The following is an 18,440-nucleotide window of genomic DNA, read 5'->3' on the forward strand; positions in this document are numbered from 1 at the left end:
TCAGAGTCTGAGGATACGGGGTAGACCATTTCGGACGGAGGTGAGGGGACATTTCTTCACCCAAAGAATGGTGAGCCTGTGGAATTCATTATCACAGGAAGTAGTTGATGCCAAAACATTGAATGTATTCAAGAGACGGCTGGATACAGCACTTGGGACGAATGGGATCGAAGGTTATGGAGAGAAAGCAGGATTAGGATATTGAGTTGGATGATCAGCCATGATTGTGGTGAATGCCGGAGTGGATGCGATGGGCCAATTGGCCTCCTCCTGCTCCTCTCGTCTATGTTTTTATGTCTCTATGTTTTTAACAATTGAACAGACTGTATGGGGTCTGCACATTCTCCCCGTGTCTGCGTGGGTTTCCTCCAGGTGCTCTGGTTTTCTCCCACAGTCTGAAAGACGTGCTGGTTAGATGCATTGGCCATGTTGAATTCTATCTCAGTGTGTCTGAACAGGTGTCAGAGTGTGGCAGCTAGAGGATTTTCGCAGCAACTTCATTGCAGTGTTAATATAAGCCTACTGGTGAGATTAATAAATAAACTTAAACTTTCTCATCAGCCTTCTCAGACCAAGTCATGAAGTGACAACCCAAGAAGCATCAGAACCGTTCCACAAACATCACTGTCTTCCCAACTCTATTCTTCTCTGCTTCCTGTAAATATCTCTCTCTCTCCCTCGCTACCTACAAGTCTCCATCGCATCTCTCTTCACATCTCTTTCTGCCCCTCTGCCTCTGCCGGCCTTGCCCCAAATTTGAAATAAAAGTGTGCGGGGAAGAGCCAGGAGAATGGGAATAAGTGGATTGCTCTGTCAGACAATCAGCACAGGAATGAAATAAATGGATGGCCTCCAGATTGGGCAGTCCATTAAAAATCATCCCACAAAGCATGAATTTTACCCGGTTGCTGCAGGGGAATATGGTGTTCTCTGCCCATAAGGGTGATAAAGGAGGCATTCCCAAATCGTGAACAGGAATCTCTAATTTGTGATCCAGAGGCAGCCTGGCTAAAGCTGATGTGTAAATCTTGGCAGTGAATTCACTTCAAGACCATATAGAAAATCAGAACAGAGTCTATAGCTGTTCTCAGTATCCACACACTGTATAGCAAAGGCCATTGTTGGGGTAATTAAGAGCAGGGCACCCCCACTCCTTAGCTCAGGATCGCAGACAGTAAATTTCATAAGAACATAGGAACAGGAGTAGGCCATTCAGCCCATCGAACCCACTCTACCATTCTGTACAATCATGGCTGGCCAGACACTTCAGTGGATTTTACACATTATGGTTAATCAAAAATCTACCACTCTCTACATTAAATATACTCAGTGACTGAGCTTCCACAGCTCTCTGGGATAGAGAAGTCACAATCCTGTGTTAAGAAATTTCTCTTCATTTTGGTCCTGAGTGGCTTTCCCCTTATTTTGAAATTGTGCCCCCTGGTTCTGTTGTCCCCAACTAAGGGAAACATCTTACCTGCATCTGTCCTTCTAGTCATAGAATCCTATAGTGCAGAAGGAGGCCATTCGGCCCATCAAGTCTGCACCGACCACAATCCCACCTAAATATTTTGTAGGTTTTAATGAGATCATCTGAATATTTTGAATTGAATAAACTGGGATTGTTCTCCCTGGAAAGATGGAGGCTGAGGGGGTGACCTGATAGAAGTTTATAAAATTATGAGGGGCATTGATAAGGTGAACAGTTGGAAGCTTTTCCCCAGGGCAAAAATGACAATCGCAATTGAAAGTAAGGGGAAAAAGACTCAGTGGAGATGTGCAGGGGGAGCTTTTTATAAGAGGGTGGTGAGGATCTGGAATGTGCTGCCAAGTGAGGTAGTTGAGGCAGATACGTTAGCGACATTTAAGGCTTATCTGGATGCGGACATGAACAAGTGGGGTATAGAGGGATACAGGCGGTTATATCCCGCCATCCTCGAAACAAGTTACCTCATTCATTAGTCGCTACCCCATTCTGACAATTTCACTTGGTACCAAATCTCAGTGATCCCAAAGCAGGGAACTATCCCAATGCAGTAAATAGCCATTGAATCTTACTGAATGTAAAACAGGTCAGCTGAGAAATGTGATGAGTGAACCTGAGTCCCAGCTGTTCTGTGGTGAGACAGTAGATTGAGGGGAAAAAAGATGGATTAGCAATGTGCGTGTTCTCCAACACCATTTTATCATCAAAAGCTCATTGCTTTGCTATTAAAAGCAAATATACAATTGTTTTTGTTTTACCAGTTTTGTTCTCTCCTGTGCTTTGTGTGCTGGGATACAAAGAACAAAGAAAATTGCAGCACAGGAACAGGCCCTTCGGCCCTCCAAGCCTGCACCGACCATAATGCCAGTCTGAACTAAAACCCCCATTCTTCCGGGTACAATATCCCTTTATTCCCATTATATGACAAGCAACATGAGCCAAGAACCGCAAGGAATAGGATAGAATTCCGCACTTTGGACTTAAGAACATAAGAACATAAGAAATAGGAGCAGGAGTAGGCCATCTACTTGAACTGGGAAGAGCTTGTACATTTATCTGCAACCAAGCATTTTATAAGTTTTCAGACGAACAAAATGCTTATCAGGTTAGCATATGCAAGCTGCTGAAACTGATTTCTGGCTTTTTATGTACTACAGTACCTTGATAGATTAACTCCCGGATTGAAAAAGTCTGAATTTAATATGCTTTTATGGCCCCTTGCTGATGTGATAAAATACAAAGGTGTCACACTTCTGAGACACATAAATGAAGAATGACCTAAATGGGTTATATAACAAAACCCAATGAACTGTCTCTCGCTGTAGGGGTGGAGATATAGATTGTTAAGCATAACAGCTGATGATTTTGCACATTGATGTCTTGTTAATGTTCATTCAGAGAATCCTATACTACGTGGCATAGTGGTACCATCACCGAGTTAGTAACCCACAGGCCCAGGCTAATACTCTTGGGGGTGTGGGTTCAAATCCTACCATGGCAGCTGGTGGAATTAAAATACAATTAATAATAAATCTGGAATTGCCAGCTAGTCTTAGTAATGACTATGGAGCTATTGATGGTCATTAAGAACCCACTCATCTGGTTCAATAATGCCCGATGGGGAACAAAATCATCTTTCATGTGACTCCAGACTCTGAAGTGACCTAGCAAGCCCTTTAATTCAAGGGCAATTAAAAATGTGCACATAATTATGACCTCGCCAGGAACATCCACACCTCATGAAAGAAGTAAAAGAAATAAAGATACAAACTCCAGGTGGAAAGGATCTCCAAGAAGATCATACATATCGACACACATCAACATCTACAAAGATGCAAGAGACTCGCATTCCAACCATTATTTTGTAAATTGAGTTGTGTCTTTATATGCCCTGTTTGTGGACAGAACTCTCACTTACCTGATGAAGGAGCAGAGCTCTGAAAGCTAGTGGCTTTTGCTACCAAATAAACCTGTTGGACTTTAACCTGGTTTTGTGAGACTTCTTACTGTGTTCAAGAATGCCTACACATGGGGCCAAAATTGACTGCAAAAATAATAGTGTGACTGATGCTACATATTGTTATTTCATGTCAGCTAGACAAGGTTTGACATCATTTACAGGCGAACTGGTGTGACGACAATAATCTCTCCCTCAAGATCAACAAAATGAAGGAGATAGTTATCGACTTCAGGAAGTGTAATGGAGGACATACCCCCGCCTACGTCAATGGGGATGAAGCAGAAATGGTCAAGTGCTTCAAATTGTTAGGTGTCCAGATCACCAACAACCGGCCCTGGTCCCTTCATGCTGACATTATAGTTATGAAAGCCAACCAATGCTTCTACTTTCTCAGAAGATAAAGGAAATTTGGCATATCTGCTATGACTCTCACCAACTTTTATATATGCACCATAGAATGCATTGTTCCAGGTTGGTATGGCCCCTGCTCTGTCCAAGACCGCAAGAGAATTCAAAGGGTCATGAACGAAGCCCAGTCCACCACTTAACCAGTCTCCAATCCACTGACTCTGTCTACACTGCCCGCTGCCTCAGCAAAGCAGCCAGCATAATTAAGGACCCTACGCAATCTCTTCCACCTTCTTCCATCGTGAAAAAGACAGAAAAGTCTGAGAACATGTACTGACCAATTCAAGAACAGCTTCTTCCCTGCTGCCACCAGACTTTTGAATGGACTTACCCAGCATTAAGGTGATCTTTCTCTCCACCCCAGATATGACTGTAACACTACGTTCTGCACTCTCTCCTTTCCTTCTCCATGAACGGTATGCTTTGTCTGTATCGCGCGCAAGAAACAATACTTTTTACTGTATATTAGTACAAGTGACAATAAAAAATCAAATCAAATATAATCAAATCACCCAGCCTTGCTGGTAGGCAAATGTCAGAACAGGTCACATGCCTCCTTTCATTTTTGCCTTAAATTTAAAAATACTGTCTGAAAACTTAATGATATTATAAACAATATTTATAAAGTATTAAGTGTGTTAGTAGTTGATTGAGTGCTTTGCATGAACATTGATAATCAGTGTCCGTTGTCTTTTCATCAAGATAAGCCAGATATCCGAGTCATAAGTGGGTGATATGTTGACACAGTGGTTAGCACTGCTGCCTCACAGCACCAGGGACCTGGGTTCAATTACAACCTCAGGTCATGGTCTGTGTGGAGCTTGCATATTCTCCCTGCATCTGTGTAAGTTTACTTTGGGTGCTCCAGTTTCCTCCCAACAGCCAAAGATACGCAGGTTAGGTGGATCGGCCATGGCAAATGCCCTTTAGTGTCCCAAGATGTGTAGGTTAGGGAATTGACTGGGTGAATGTGTAGGATTACAGGGATAGGGTCTGAGTTGGATGATTTGTCACAGAGTCGGTAGAGACTTGACGGGCCAAATGGCCTCCTCTGCACTGTTTGAGATTCTATGATTCTATTCTATCGTAAAAGTCAGGTAGAAATAGGCCATTCAGCCACTCAAGCCCACTCCACCAGCCAATGAGATCATGGCTGATCTTTCACTTCAGCACCATTTTCCTGCACTATCGCCATGTCCTTCGATGATTTTGATACGTAGGAATCTACCAATCTCAGTCCTGAATATCAACTGAGCATCCAGAACCTACTGGGGCAGAGAATTCCGAAGGTTTACCACATCCGAGTGAGTAAATCCCTCCTCATCTCAGTTGTAAATGACCTGCATGCAACTGGAGTCAGATTCTGTCCTCCCCTGGAGAACATGCAAATGTGGTAACCTCACCCGTCCTATCCCTTTCCAAACCCAGAGATGCTGACATCAATTGTAACATCTTCAATACTGCCCTGGCTGAGATCGCCAGACTAATAGAACATAGAACATAGAACATTACAGCGCAGAACAGGCCCTTCGGCCCACGATGTTGCACCGACCAGTAAAAAAAAATGACCCACTAACCTAAACCAATCCTTTTTCGTCCATAAACCTATCCACGGATCTCTTAAACGCCCCCAAACTAGGCGCATTTACAACCGCAGCAGGCAGGGCATTCCAATCCCTCACCACCCTCTGGGTAAAGAACCTACCCCTGACATCCGTCCTATAACTACCCCCCCTTAATTTAAAGCCATGCCCCCTCGTGCTAGCTTTCTCCATCCGAGGAAAAAGGCTATCACTGTCCACCCTATCTAAACCTCTAATCATCTTATATGCGATGTTAGAGATCAAATCTGGAACTTCCTAGACTATATGGCATTAGCAAACCTCTTGTTCTAAGATCTCTTTGCATATATCTTTTTCAACAATCTCAGTTGATGTCAGTAAACAGGAATGCCTCATCTCTCTGCCAGCTCTGATGGTTTCCTTTCTTTATAGAAATTACAACGTAGAATGAGGGCATTAGGCCCATCAACCTGTGCAATCTAGCCCTTCAACTGAAGCTATTATAGATGTTTACAGCATGGAAACAGGTCCCTCCACCCAACTTGTCCATGCTGCTCAGTTTTTACCACTAAACTAGTTCCAATTGTTCACAATTGGCCCATATCCTGCTATACCCATCTAGCTGTCCAAATGCTTTTAAAAATACAAAATTGTACCTGCTGCTACTACTGCCTCTGTCAAATAAAATTGTGCCTGCATCTCCTATCTATTCCAGTCCCATCTCTCTGTCCTTAACCTCAGTCCTTCTATGTTCTACATTTTCAACAACTCTCCACCCCAACACCTTTCAGAAAATTGCACCTTAGTGATATCAATGGGTGCAAAATTGTAGACTTAATGCCTTCAATATTCTGACATCCGCTAATAGTTGGCCAGGTTCCATGTTACTGGTGTCTGCTCAAAAATTACCCATCATTTTCATACCTCATATCTCCTTGTGCTAAAACTTTTCACACTCCAACAGCGCTCTTTGCGAAAACATTGCCTCTAACATTTTTTCTCCTTCATTCAAATAATAATCCTCAGCCTATGGCCCCTTATTAACAAGGCAGCAACCAGTGGATATAATTATGATCCACTTACAGGGACAAGATCATCAAGATTCTGGACTTTGGTAGTGCCTGCCTTGAGAATCCTTGATACCATCACTGTGTAGAAAGAGTAAATGACTATTCCTACAGTGATATAGGCTTTCATGACAACAGCCACTCAGAGACAAGAGACTACTGAGATGGGCTGAGTAAGCTGGACAATGAATGTGTATTAACAGTTTATATCGTCCAGACAGCCTTTAATGGGACATCTGGTTAGTGGTCACAAGGTTAGGAAGCAATTGTTTGGCCATTCAATTCTGTGACCTTGTGTGCAATAAATGACTTCCAGATTCTATCAGTTCTTTTAACAGATTTGTATATAGCCCAAGGATAGTTATATATCATCATTAATTTCTGGTCTAAATTATAAATGATCTGATTTGTTTTAATTGTACATCATGTCAGTGTTAGCCTGACTCAGTTGGTAGCCTTCTCCTGCATCAAAAGAGACCACATTCCATCCCAAAACATGTCGTGACACTGCACTGTGTGAAGTGCTACATTGCCAGAATTGTCCTTCGCCAGATAAGTCATTAAACTGAAGTCCTGACTGTTTAATTTAAAGATCCCATGGATACATTCAAAGGATTGACTGTTCAGCTGTGACATTAAAGTAACATTCACCCCTTTAACCAACATCAGAAACAGATCAACTTGTCACTTTCGCTCCTTAGAAAAGCAGCCAGCATAATCAAGGATCCTGCGCATAATCAAGGATCCTGTGCACCCCTGGCATACTCTCTTCCACTTTCTTCCGTCAGGAAAAAGATGAATGGACGTACCTCGAACGAAGTTGATTTTTCTCTATATCCTAGCTATGAGTGTAACACTATATTCTGCGCCCTCTCCTTTCCTTCTCTATGTACAGTATGCCTTGTCTGCATAGCAATACTTTTCACTGTACACTAATACATGTGACAATAATAAATTAAATCAAATCAAATCAAAAGTCTGTGATCATGTACCAGCCGACACAAGAACAGCTTCTTCCCTGCTGCCATCAGACTTTTGAATGGACCAACCTTATATTAAATTGATGTTTCTCTACACCCTAGCTATGACTGTAACACTATGCTCTGCACCCTCTCCTTTCCTTCTCTATGAATGGTATGCTTTGTCTGTATAGCGCGCAAGAAACAATACTTTTCACTGTATACATGTGACAATAATAAATCAAATCAAATCACTTCATTTCGAATTGTGCAATTGCTGTTTTGAAATAGTTGTGGTTCTCATTTGCCCAATAGTCTCTTCTCTCCAATGTAACCCCATATACATAAAGTGCTTGGAGATGCTTTATGATACATGATCACATGATAGAACACTAAGGGCCAATTTCCTTGTCTCGTGTCCTCTGTTGCCTTCAGAATGTTCTAATTCTCTGGGTATAAATGCCAGGTTGCCATTTCTTTTTATACAGCCCACGATTTGTAGGAATTCCTTGAATGGACTTGGAACTGAGCTTCACAGAACCACAGAACTGTGACAGCACAAACAAGGCCATTCAGCCTATCATGTTTGCTCTGGCTCTTGAAATGAATAACTTACATAGTGTTATTCTCCTGCCTTCTCTCCGTAACCCTGCACTTTCTTCCTTTTTCAGCTAGTAAGTAATCCAGTTCCCTTTTGACTGCCTTGATTGAACCTGTCTCCACCACAATCACAGGCAGATCTTAACCATTCACTGTCTGAAAAAGCTTTTCCTTATGCCAATTACTGTGCCCTCCAGTTCTTGATCCTTCCATCAACGGGAACAGTGTCTCCCAATTTACTCTATCCAGAACCCTCATGATTTTGAATTCCTCCAATTCATCCCACCTGAGCGTTCTCTTCTCCAGGGAAAACATTCCAGACTTCTCCAATCCAACCACATAGCTGAAGTTCCTCATCCCTGGAACCATTCTCACGAATCCCTCTTTAGTATCTTCACATCCTTCCTGTTTCCATGCTGTAAACCTCTATGACTCTGAAGTGTAGTGCCACGAAATGGAGGCATTACACCAGTTGAGGCTGAATCAATGTTTATACCAGCTCATTTATTTATTAGTAAATAATAATCAGTTTATTTATTTACTTATGTCACAAATGGGCTTACATTAACACTGCAATGAAGTTACTGTGAACATCCCCTAGTTGCCACACTCCGACACCTGCTCGGGTACACTGAGGGAGGATTTAGCAAAGCCAGTGCTGATTTCCATGGCCAACCCGATTGCCTCCCACAGCCCAAAAGAGGTGCTGTTTAGGTGTATTGACCACGCTAAATTCTCCCTCAGTGTACCCGAACAGGTGTTGGAGTGCAGCAACTAGGGGATGTTCACAGTAACTTCATTGCAGTGCTAATGGAAGCCTACTCATGACACGAATAAATAAACTAAACAGAAAAAACAAAACTAAGCTGTAAAATAAAAAATGCTGGAAGTACTCATCTGTCTGTGAAACTTTATGGTCCCCCTGCAGTGTTTATTTGGCCAGGGCAGGTGGGATGGTGCACGGTCACATATAATATGCAGGGTGGCAAGCGCAACATCTCATAACACGGTAGGTGAGTGGGCGCTGAAAACAGTAACATGCCAGTCATCGTTATATAAAGAAGTAAGGGTCGACTGAACTTGTTCGCAATTAACCAGTTGACTCATATAATATGGTTGGCGGCGTTGAGCAGACTGATTTTAATAAAAATCTTTTATAAAGGGTGGGAAGGGAAGGATGGGCATGTCATTTGAGGATTACCCTGTCCACATGGAAATGGAATAGTTTAGGTTAGAGGGTCATTAGATTCGTTCCACTGGTCGCCGCAACATCGAGGGCCGAAGGGCCTGTACTGTGTTGTAATGTTCTATGTTCTACATCGTCAGCCCTCCCTCCTCCCCTCCCTCCCGCCCCAGCTCCACAATGTTACTCTGTTACCGCAAAGCCCCCCCTCCCTCAACTCCACTGTGCTCATCATCACCTGGCTTCCAAAACAGGCCCTTCTCCCCCTCCCCCTCCCAACCCCCATAGGGTGCCTTATCCCTCCCTATCCAAGGAGTTGCCTGATTCTGGATGCCATTGATACCTTCTTTGAAGACCTGCTTGCAGTACCGGCATCGACCACTATCAGGATCTGGCACTGTCAGGACTTATTATCAAATAAATAGGTTGGACTAAAACCTGGTGTTGTCAGACTTTTTACTGTCAGGACTGCCAATCTAATTGGCCAGCAGCTCTTGAGGGCAGGACTTGCTACCACTGGGGGCCAAACTCCCATTCTTGTCATGTCTGGCTATATGGCAGCTCATTATGGATGTAGGGTGTATTTGCAACAGCAAGCATTCCACCCCTCTAACACCCCCACAATTCCCCCATAAATTCTAACCCAGAACTCACAATTCAGGTTGTGAAAATCCCCTAGCCACCACACTCCAGCGCCTGTGCGGTTACACTGAGGGAGAATTTAGCATGGCTCATGCACCTAACCAGCACATCTTTTGGACTGTGGGAGGAAACTGGAGATTCTGAGGAAACCCATGCAGACGCGGGGTGGGTGAGCGGAAGATAGGAGGAAAATCTGCCTTGATGTACATTGGAGTCGATCGCCATCCCCATCCCAAATGATTGTAGCATTTAACTCATGCATCACTGTAGTATTTCACTCCAACAGGCCTCAAATGTCGGTCTGGATTTTTAGTAGTAGGCAGGATTGGGATCGGGTTCCGGAGGGAGTTGCTAGATCTCTATCCCTCCAGGATATATCATCATTTTAAAGGGAGAGTGGGGGAGGAAGGGATCTGCTCACCATCATTTAACAGACGATCAAGCTTCCTGAGGAGCCTATCAACGGGATAGGGAGGGCAGGAAGCCAATTTTCAATGTAGAATTCCATCATCCTGAAAGTCTGCAACATGTTAATGCACAGCAGCCAGATGCCATGTGAGGACATCTGAAAGTTTGCTTTTGTTTGATATAAGAAGTGTCAGGACGTGGGGTCCTTCTGCCAAATCATGCATGTTATCTTCATTTTGGCTGCATGGAAACTTTCCTTCGCTTGAACACATAACCGACCCCTAAGGAGTTGTTTGCTCTCTGGGAAGGCAATCGCAGGCCCATCGTGGTGCCTGGCACATTGCGTGCAGCCCCTGTCTCTTCAAGAAGCCCAGCATCCTATCAGGACTACAGTTTGCCTTTTAGTAAATGACAGGGATGCTATTTAATCATTAATTCCTCGATATCTTTGCATTGCTGAATTGTTGTGAGAAAATATTAACAGCTCTTAAAGAAATGTGATTAAATATATTGCCTGCAAAATATATTGATCCATCTTCCTTTAACTGATCTGTCTAATTCTTTATTCCGGATTGCCAATTCTCTTCAATATGATGTTAGCTTCCCTAAGCAAAGAAATTGAATATCACACCATTATTATTCATAACCTATAATTACCCATTTAGCCAACACATTCCGTAGTTGTTGATGATTAGAGTGTTTAACAATTTTGCAGTTGAAGTTTCATTTATAATCATCCAGTATCTAAAAGCCAAAATATGGCTTATTGTGATTTTTTTGGAGATGCGTATTACTCTACAACAATCAGCCACGATGTTCAGTAGCGACAAGGAAACCTGTATGGTTGGATGTTAGACTGTGAGAGTTAGGGTTTGACTTCATAGAATCATAGAATCTCATCAGTGCAATAGGAGGCCATTTGGCCCTTTTGAGTCTATACCGAGCACAATTTCACCCAGGCCCTATCCCCATTACCTCATGCATTTACGCTAGCTAGTCCCCCTGACACGATGGGGCAATTTAGCATGGCCAACCCGCCTAACCAGGACTGTGGGTGGAAACCAGAGCACTTGGAGATGTGAGGAGAACATGCAAACTCCACACAGATAGTGACCCGAGGCCAGGAATTAAATCATAGAATCATAGAAACCCTACTGCACAGAAAGGAGCCATTCAGCCCATCGAGTCTGCACCAACCACAATCCCACCCGTGCCCTACAACCATATCCCTACATATTTACCCACTAATCCCTCTAACCTACGCATCTCAGGACACTAAGGGCAATTTTAGCACGACCAATCAACCTAACCCGCAAACCTTTGGACTGTGGGAGGAAACTGGAGGACCCAGAAGAAACCCACGCAGACATGAGGAGAATGTGCAAACTCCACACGGACAGTAACCCAAGCCGGGAATCAAACCCAGGTCCCTGGAGCTGTGAAGCAGCAACGCTAACCACTGTGCTACCATGCTGCCCCCCCATTGAACCCGGGTCCCTGGCGTTGTGAGGCAGTGAAGAACCACTGTGCCACCTTTCCGTCCTTGTTGCAGCAAATAGCTCTTTCTCCTCTTTGGTCACGTAAGGAGTGGAGATTCATCTTCAGTGGGGGCACAAAACATGTAGAATCAGAACGTCTGGATGTCATATGCGACACCTGATATTTCTATTGACTGCAGTGGAGATGAATATTGAGCATTGTGTGTGATGGCCGGTCACTCCAAGAACATCTGCTTTGCACCACCCCTTAGAAGAATTTCTATCCCGACACAATTTAAATGGAAGATATCCTTAAGGTTAATAAAACGAATGTCCAAGCCCAGGAAGTATACACTGCTAGCCTGCTATTTATAAACATCATTTGACCCCCCCATCTCTTGAACTAACCACTATTTATCCTCAAGATAAGCAAACTGGTTTCCAAACCGATCCAAACTAAACAAAACCAAGCCATTGTAATCCTCACTGCGGCTGTTCACTGAGGATGGACATCCATCTTTAGGCCTTGTTTGACTTAAGGAAGCCAAATAATGTGCAGCATTCTTCACAAAGAATCTCTAATGCATTTGTCCCTTAAGATAATAAGGTTTGGCCTTGGTCAGTCTGGCAAAGAGCAAAGAAAAGAAAATTACAGCACTGGAACAGGTCCTTCCACCCTCCAAGCCTGCACCGACCATGCTGCCCGACTGAACTAAAACCCCCTACCCTTCCAGGGACCATATCCCTCTATTCTCACCCTATTCATGTATTTGTCAAGACGCCCCTTAAAACTCACTATCGTATCCGCTTCCACTAGCAGCGAATTCCAGGCACCCACACCTTCTGTGCAAAAAGCTTACCTCGTACATCTCCTTTAAACCTTGCCCCTCGCAACTTAAACCTGTGCTCCCTAGTAATTGACTCTTCCACCCTGGGGAAAAGCTTCTGGCTATCCACTCTGTCCCTGCCTCTCATCATCTCGTAGACTTCTATCAGGTCTCCTCTCAACCTCCGTCACTCCAGTGAGAACAAACCAAATTTCTCCAACCTCTCCTCATAGCTAATGCCCTCCATACCAGGCAACATCCTGGTAAATTTTTTTTGTACCCTCTCCAAAACCTTCACTTCTTTCTGCTAGTGCAGTGACCAGAATTGAATACTATATTCCAAGTGCAGCCTAACTAGGGTTCTATAAATCTGCAATATGACTTGCCAATTTTTAAACTCAATGCCCTGGCCGATGAAGGCAAGCATGCTGTATAACTTTTTGACTACCTTCTCCACCTATGTTGTCACTTTCAGTGATCCGTGTACCTGTACACCCAGATCCCTCTGCCTATCAATACTCTGAGGTATTGGATTTTTGTCCCTGATAATTACTTTTACCGCTTCAGTCCTGTTTCAGCTGCATTCAAGTTTATAATTCGCTTTATAATTACAGTTGCCAAAGCACCATTTTGAAAACACTAAAACCTGCATGAACTACCCAGCGTCCTTTTAGCACTGAGGTCAGAAACAGCAGATTGAGCAGTATAGAGGTTAATATACCTTTATGTATAAAGCATCTTTTCAAAATTTTTGTGCTTGAATTAAGCATTTAATTTCACTCTTCAATACACAATTACATTAATGGGGTCAAGTAAACTGGATTATTTAATTGGCAAGTGATTTTGCACTGTAATTGAATCAGAAATGAATAGGTATTTAAATTTGAACGTGGGAAAACCATTCCTCTGGTAAATATTCTTGGCGATTGTGTACTGTGAAATGGGCTAAAACCAAGAGTGTGACCTTGAAAGACAAGTAAGTAGCTCCTTGTGTGACTACCGCAATAAAGAAGACACCCAACTGAAATAAATCATCCATGTTTCTGAATGCTTTTCTTAAATGTAGATTTTCTTGCCTCTGCAGACTGAGCTCAAAGTGCAGTTGGAAAGATTTCCATGCTTCAGATTAAAAGAGTCTCTGTCCTGAGAGTCTTCAACAGTCAAAGGATACTGGGCAACCTATTTGGGTTTCAACAGCCAGAATCCCATGGAGGTGACAGGGGTCTTTGCCACCAACTGGAGAACCAGCAAGACCCCCACACCAGCCCTTTCTGGGAAAACCAACCGAACCACATGCCACTCCAACGCTTGACAAGCTGGGATCAAGGACCTCAGGCAGGATATGGAAGTGCCACCAGCCAAGAGATATAATTTGATTTGATTTATTATTATCACGTGTATTGGCTTACAGTGAAAAGTATTGTCTCTTGGGTGTTATTTCTCGTTCTTACGATTAATTTACAGCAGATAATAATCAATTCTGTATTTGTCCATGCTACCAATGGTAATTTCTAACCTTTGAAAGAGTGAGGTCTCTACACATGATCTAAGATGGCGTCTTTCTACACTGTATGATTCTGTGAATCTAGGAGCGTTGAAATCAATCATAACTCCAATGCTTCTGGAATCATAGAATCCTACAGTACAGAAAGAGGCCATTCAGCCCATCGAGCCTGCACCAACCACAATCCCACCGAGGCCCTATCCCCATATCCTTACATATTTACCCACTAATCCCTCTAACCCATGCATCCCGGGCCACTAATGGACAATTTAGAATGGTCAATCAGCCCGCACATCTTTGGACTGTGAAGGAAACTGGAGCACCCAGAGGAAACCCATGCAGACACAGGAAGAACTCCACACTGTGCAAACTCCACACAGAATCTACAGTGCAGAAGAAGGCCATTTGGCCCATTGAGTCTGCACTGACCATAATCTCACACAGACCGTAACTCCATGCATTTATCCTAGCTAGTCCTGCTGACACTAAAGGGGAATTTTTTAATATGGCCAATTCATCTAACCCGCACATCTTTCTGACCTAATATCTCATTATGCAGCTGTTTCAACTCCATTGAAAAGCTTTTTGTCCCCGTGTTTGCATGGGTATCCTCCCCCAGTCCAAAGCTGTGCGGGTTAGGTTAATTGACCATGCTAAATTTCCCCTTAGTGCCCCAGGATGCATAGGTTAGAAAGATTAGCGGGGTAAATATGTGGGCTTGTGAGGATGGAGCCTGGGTGGGATTGTTGTTGGTGAATACCCGATGGGCCTCCTTTTGCACTGTAGCGATTCTATGATTCTCTAGTATAAATTGTTGTGTGTGATTGTTTGAAATTTGGCTTCCTTACATTTGTCCTGATGAATGAAAAGCTTCAACAACGTGAATCCCTTTTCAGCAACATTTGAGTTCTTAACAACAAAATGACTGTAAATCTCAAGAGCCACCTTGACGCGACTTGTGAAAATGGACGTTGTGGTAACGGTGGACGGATGGTCAGTGAAGGCTTTGTTTTTCTCTGGATGGATAAGTGAGGAATGGCCGAAGAGGTCCCCTCGTCTAGTTATCTTGAGATCAATTTATATTGATCAGGGGAACACATCTCTGCTACCGTCTTGTGTGCAGCAAAAGATTCCTCCCAATATGCAGTGCGCTCAAACCGCCCTGTAGGTCAAATTCTAACAGCAGAATATCTCCTCTTGAGCCAGCCACACCTGCTTCCTTATACTACTTCAGGAAGTTAAGTATCCTCACACCTAAGAGTTAACCCCTCAGAATGCTGCTTAATTCACAGCAGAAATTACGTGTTCCTGTTTGACAGATGTGGTAGATGATGATAAATGTAGGCCCAAGCTGGGCAATTATGAAGCTGCTGAGACATGCTGGTACTTAAATGCACTCATTTGAATGTACAAGTGTTTCAAAGTGAGATAAAGAGCCTCAAGCGTCAAGAATTTCTTCATCAGCTTGGTTTCATGGGTGTCATTAGAACACTGTCAAATTGGAATGTCCTCAGAACATGGCTGCCAAATGCCTTCTTCTGGTCCTATTACCAACCATGGGATCAGAATGCGTTTCTCTCAATGTCACCGGGGAATGTGTAGATCATAATCCACCCAGAAATGTGGGAATTCTTAATGCTCTACGATTATAAATTATCTTTCAACAGAAGAGTGAAATCATAAAAACAGCTAGGAAATTAACTGAAAGAAAAATCAAACAAAGCCCCTATAGTGACTATTAAGACTTTATTATTATTGTGTTTTTCTCTGCCCCTCTGCCCACAATCCTCATTCCTAGTTGGAGTACACCCCTGGCACCACTAACCATCCCTGACTTTACCAGAAACCATCTTTCGTGTGCGAACAGAGACAGTGAAAATGAGTAGGCTAAAGTGACATGAAGATCATCAGAGCTAATCCCAGTTTTACTCTCCCCCAATGCTGATCGACAATTACTTTCAACTGGGAGCGTCAAGCAGTTAGAATGAGGGAGAAGAATTGATTTTGCTCCCCATCATGTTCAGGGCAGCACGGTGGCCCAGTGGTTAGCACTGCTGCCTCACAGCGCCAGGGACCCGGGTTCAATTCCCGACGTGGGTCACTGTGTGGAGTTGGCGCTTTCTCCTCATGTCTGCGTGGGTTTCCTCCGGGTGCTCCGCTTTACCTCCCACGGTTTAAAGATGTGCAGTTAGATGGATTGGCCATGCTAAATTGATCCTAGTGTCAGGGGGATTATTAGGGTAAATGTGTAGGGTTACAGAAATAGGGCCTGGGTAGGATTGTGGTTAGTACAGACTCGATGGCCTGAATGGCCCCTTTCTGTACTGTAAGGATTCTATGATTCTCCGTGCCTCTCATTATTCTAATGGATAAGGTGCCTGACTTCAGTGATCATGGGGTGATGGTATCAGAAGATTGTCATGGTTGCTTTATTGGGTGGCATGGTAACACAGTGGTTAGCTCTCCTGCTTCACATAGCACCAGTGACCTGGGTTTGAATCCCGGTTTGGGTCACTGTCTGACCTGACAGCGTCAGACTGTGTCGCAATCTGTGTGACACAGTGTAGGCAGTGACCCAGGAATCAAACCCTGACAATGCTAACCACCGTGCTGCTGTGCCATGAGGATGAAAAGGATGCTGATTGGTTAGCATGCTGACTCTGATTGGCTTGCCATGAAGGAAGCAACAGGGAGGCATAAGCTTTACACACTTCCGGGTAATCCAAAATAGGTGCAAAGCTTGCACATATTCCGAGAATGGGCCCCTGTATAAGAATGTCACTGCTAACAAACAAAAGTGTGCTATGTTACGAACTTGGCTGATGATCTTAAACTGGTAATCAATGCACTCTGCATTGTCCAGCATGTGTTTCCCAATCACGGAATCAGTAAATGCTTTGTTCTGGGTTTTGCAAGCATGGGCTGGTTATGTATGGCTCTATTCTCCGTCTATTATGCCAACAACCAGAGGAGAACGGTTTTTGATTCATTCAGCCATTCGTTGGGATATATGGTGATATTACCAACATCTTACCAGCACTGAAACTCAAGTGCTACCCAACACTGAAGACATCCCAGAGAATGACGTCCAGCCCTGCATTGTGGCCAAGGAAACGTCTTGCAATTTTACTTCAGTTCATCTTAAAGGATGTTAAAGGTTATGCCTTTAATTGGTTTACAAATCAAGAAACCTAGCCAAAGTATTCTCAATAACTGTGGAGAATACTTAACATTTTCACATTTAAATGTAGATATTTGCTAGTTGCTCAATTTACATAGCAGAATAAGGAGTCTTATAGGAAGAGTTGAAAGATTTTAGCGACTGTGTGCTACTCCCAGGAAACATTACCCTATCAACACTGTAAGTATAGAAGATGAGGCAGTTCAGCCCCTCAGGCACGTTATTCTATTCAGCTTAATCATGGCCATGTTAAATTTCCCCTGAGTGTCAGGGGCACGAGCAGGATAAATACATCTGGTCAGTGCAGGCTCAATGGATCGAATGGCCTTTTTCTGCACTGTAGGGATTCTATGATTCTATGGACGATCTGTACTGCAACTCCATTTGCCCATTTTTGATCCAGAACCCTTGATATCTTTACCTAATAAAAATCTATTGATCTCAGACTTGAAGGTTCCATTGACATAACAACGACAAGTGGAGAATTCCACCATATATGTGAAAATATGCTTTCAACGCTGACAGTTAAACTCTAATTTTAAAATTGTATTCCCTTCTCTTGGATTTTCCCACCACAGGATAGTTTCTCTCCAACTGCTCGATCCTTTTGTCATTTTAAGTAACTCAATTAAGTCGCCCTTCAACCATTTAAACAGAAGGGAACCTGGTGGCACAGTGGTTAGCACTGCTGCCTCATGGTGCAAAGGTCCTCAGTTCCATTCTGGCCTCGGGTTACTGTGTGTGTGAGTTTGCACTTTCTCCCCATGTCTGCATGGGTTTTCTTTGATTTTCTCCCATAGTCCAAAGATGTGCAGGTTAGGTTAATTGACCCTACTGTTGGGGGAGGGGGGGGTGGGGATTAGCAGGTAGTATAAATGGGGTTACTGGAGTGGGGCCTGCATGGGTTGTGATCGGTACAGGCTGGATGGGTTGAATGGTCTCCATCGGTATGGTAGGGATTCTATGAATGCAAGCCGTATTTATGTCACTGGTCCGCTTAACGTAATGCTTCAAGCCAAAAACAGAAACTTGTGTGCACGATGCCCAAATTTTCCTGAGATTTATTTGAAAGGCCAGGAAATACTGAGTAATGTGCATCTTATCATAAGAGTTGCACGTTCACTAGACAAGACTCCTGGAAGGTAGGGCAGGCTCCCAAGTGTCTGCCCCCATTT

Source organism: Carcharhinus amblyrhynchos, chromosome 26 (genome assembly GCF_965287045.1).
Source record: "Carcharhinus amblyrhynchos chromosome 26, sCarAmb.v2.hapA, whole genome shotgun sequence".
NCBI classification, from domain to species: domain Eukaryota; kingdom Metazoa; phylum Chordata; class Chondrichthyes; order Carcharhiniformes; family Carcharhinidae; genus Carcharhinus; species Carcharhinus amblyrhynchos.